We start from the raw sequence: 4086 nt of genomic DNA on the forward strand, positions 1-4086 counted from the left end.
AGCTAGCATGTAGCTGAAATTTTAGCTAAACTCAAAAATAGCCACAAAAAAAAAACAGAAAAAAGGCCTACATTCGCCAAAACAGCTAATATGTAGCTGAAATATTAGCTAAAGTCCAAAACACCCTAAAAAATCTTAGAAAATGCCAAAATAATCCAAAAAGCTACCAGAATGCCATTTTTTAAAACTTTAAGATCATAAGTTTTAAACATAATTATGAATAATAAACAGACAGGAATATTATTCCAGAATAAATCAACTAAAAACTTAAATAACTTTCAATATTTTACTCTCCATAAAAATAGATTTTGTCAAAATTATACAAGTTAGAAATAAGTGCACGATAACACCGGGCCATTAATCACAATAAAATAAAAGATGATCAGAGTGGGACTTTAAAGGTGGAGGACACAAATGTTAAACATCATCATCAGATGGTTTTGGAAGAATCCTGACCTCACTGAACCTCAAAGAAGAGTCTCAATCTCTTGTTCCAGAATCAAATCCATCAATTCAACAATTTGTAAAGTTTTTTTTCATAGCACTAACAAATAAAAGCTTTAAAAAGCTCTGCTGGTGCTTCCTAATTTGACCGTCTTTCTGAAAACTTCCTCAAACATGTGAAATGTTGCTTTAAAACACTCAACCGGTTCCACTTCCCTTTAGAGCCCGTTTGTTAATAAAACTTTAATAAATACATGAGTGTATATTTGTTTCTCTTTAACTGCTAGGTTAGTTTCAACAAAAATTGCTCTCGTGACCAAATAAAAGAAAGCTGACGTGGGTCAGCTTCCAGCAGGTATAAAGCAGAATAATACTCGATAATATTTTTTTTTTCATACAGTAAATTCTACAATACACGCCCCTCTTAGCCTTCAATAGTGCAACTTTTGTCTTGTTTTCTGTCAGAAAAGCGCCGCAGTTGAAGGAGATGATCTATCAGGAATTTAACATCTGAACTCTTTGAACAGCTCTTGCTGAGAGAAGATGCGAGGACTCGGACACTCGGACCACTAACTGGACAAAAACAACGTCTTTTTATACAAGTCTGTGAACAGCAAGGACTGATATCCGTGACAGAAGCCTTGCGGCGTGTAGCACCAACGATGAGGAGCCTCCTCGTGGAGCGGGAGGCTGTTCGGCAGAGGTGAGGAGCAGCGCGGCAACGTGACCGAACGTAAAAAAGTCCAGGTGAAAATCGTCAGACTTCAAGGACGCGAGGACGTGTCTGGCTTCAAATCTCAGATATTTGCCACTTTAAACCAGAACGTTTATGTTGAAACACTTCAAGTCACTCCAGGGAACTAAACTGACACAACGAAACAATAAAAAGATAGGAAGATCTGAAGGAGGAAAGATGACGAAACAGAAATGTGGAGGAGGAGGTGAACAGCTGGAGCTTGTAGTTTCTAACTTTGACAGGGGAGTTGGGGGGGGTTAGTAATTATATGAACAGCTGAGATCCGGACCAGTTGAAGCTTGTTGAGGGATTGTAGTGGAGGGTGGGGGTAACTCTGCAGTTATTTAAAAAAAAAGTTGTCCCAGATGATTTAAAGGAAGTTGGAAGAAAACCAAAATCTATGTTTTTGAGAGACAACTTGTGGGTGGGGGAGGGGGTGGGGTTAAGCCACTGACTGTAAATGAAAACTGGACTGAGTGACCTAAACAGGAAGTACCCGCTAGAACCAAGATCCCAAGATCCCATAGACTTCTATAGAAAGGGTCATTCTATTGGTCAGAATAATCCATCTTGCTCTTTTTCTGTATTGGAAGTTATTCAAGTTATAAACGGACCAATCAGACGCCTCGATAAAAGAAGGCGGTCTTACGGCCAATGTTTGAAACGTTTAACAAATTCTCCCAATTTTAAGCAGTTCCAACAAGCTCACTAGGGATTGTCGAGATTTGTTGCCAAAAAAACTTCGACTCAGACCGACTGCTAACAAACTGATTCCAACATGGCGTCAAAAAATGAATCGCATCACACTCAGTCAGTCCAGTTTTTACTTAAGACTCGTGTCCACTGAGCTGTCCAATGCGGTCCGGTATTTTGAGCGTTTCCATTGTCAAACTGAAATATTAAAAAGGAACCGAACCGTACCTCTTGGAGGCCCCTATCAGTTGTAGATCCATTGAAAAGTGGAACGGAACGATTGGGGCGGAGCAACTGTGGCCACCCGCTGATTGGTAGAAAGTGATGATGACATTCTAGAGTGCCAATAGAGTGCTCTTTTAAGCTAATGTTTCCAACGTTTGTAAACGTCTTTGCAAAAATTTCTTGAAGTTAAGGTCCAGAAAAAAAGTTATATCTAAATATTTAGCGTAATATATTTTAAGTAGATGTGGATTGGTAGCACATAATATGTAACTGTCACTTCAAATTGATGCAATACAATTTTCAGTACAGATTAACAGAATCCAGTAGTGTTCCAAATGAAAACTTACTTCAGAATCAGAAAATACAAAAGCAGAAAAAATCAAAATTAGCGTTTGCAGCCGTCTGCAGCCCGGTACCAATATGTCCGCATAGGCAATGCTAGTTGGGAGTGAGAATGTGTTGCAACGACAACAAGAGCTGCACCATTTAAAATAGAGGTGCCCGTCATATTAGTTTTGCGTCCAGTTCAGATCTGGGTCCATTTAAGGTCCACATGACCCAGCGTCGCTGGTTAGTGACCCCTGCACTACAATGGCGCAATGACACGCTAGCAATCTACACCACGGATGCGTCGTGAAAATAAACCACTCAATTTCACTGAGTGGAAATGCTCGCCAGAATTATTTGGGCCGTACCGTACCACTCCTTACAGGACCGGACTGGACCCCTCAGCAGAAATGAGGCTATACAGTGAAGGGATTTAACTAACAAATAGAGCGGAGTGTCATCGGCATAAAAACGGAAGTGGATGTTAAATTGGTGGAAGATATCTTTAAGGGGAAGTAGATTGGTAAAGAAATAAAGGGACCCCAGGATAGAGCCATGGGGAACTCCGGAAGTAACAAGTTGAATGAGAGATTTAAACCGATTCAAGGGGATATTGGTGATGCAGATGGAGGAGGATCTTAAAGGAAGATGGAGAGGAACCAAGAACACGACCAGGAGGAGATCATTACTGATCAGGACATTTCAGTTCTGAAGTTGGTTGGAGAGATTCAAATCAGATCCAGGCTTATTTAACATCAGGAGGCGGAGCTGCTGTTTTAAAAACTGATGAAACAATTCCAGATGAATGATTTTACAGAAGAGGGAGGCAGAAAAACAGAAAAAAGCGTGGAGGTCCGTCACATTTCCGGTTCAGACTGAGCTCCGGCTGCAGGCTCACAGAGGTGGTTAAAGTTAGTGCAAAGTGGCAACAAACAACAGCTAATCCAGCAGGTAGAAAAAGTGTGTCATCTAAAACTTTAGTGCTACAGAAGCTAATTCTACGCATAAATCCTCCTTTAATATATATATATATATATATATATTTACTGCATCTTGACGTTTTAGTGCTTGTGTGGTTTGTGCTTTGCTCTTAGAGCCTGAAAGAAAAGTTTTCTTTTCTTTTCAGTAGATAAAGACAAAATGCTATTTTCTTCTGATGGATGATCTGGTTCATTTTGATGATCTGAGAGCTCTGATGAGTGTGAATGAAGGTTTCTGCATCTCCCTAAAAGACATTTTTAACTGAGACTATTAAATATTGCATTTTATTTTTATAATATGAGCCCAAACTAAGACTTTTTGTGATTAATTTTTAAATTTCAAAGATCAAATTCTGTGAACTTCTTAGATTTTCCAAGGAAAATTGTGTTTTTAACATGTATTTGTGGTATTTTTCTGATGATGGAGGACATTTGTAAATAAAATTAAGCTTAAAAAAATCAAATTTATTTTTCAAAATGTTGTGAATCAGGAGCAGACAAAAAAATTATGTTGCAAAAAGAGCTTATTTGGGCTTTTTGGGGAAGGGGGGCGGGGTTGCATTGTGCCAATTATCCCACCCACAATTCAGAGGTGATGATTTTTGGATGATATCATTAAAATATTATCAGAGTGGGACTTTAAAAAGCTTAGATTAGAAGAATTTTTTTTCAGATCTGCCA

Source organism: Oryzias melastigma, linkage group LG11 (genome assembly GCF_002922805.2).
Source record: "Oryzias melastigma strain HK-1 linkage group LG11, ASM292280v2, whole genome shotgun sequence".
In the NCBI taxonomy this organism is placed as follows: domain Eukaryota; kingdom Metazoa; phylum Chordata; class Actinopteri; order Beloniformes; family Adrianichthyidae; genus Oryzias; species Oryzias melastigma.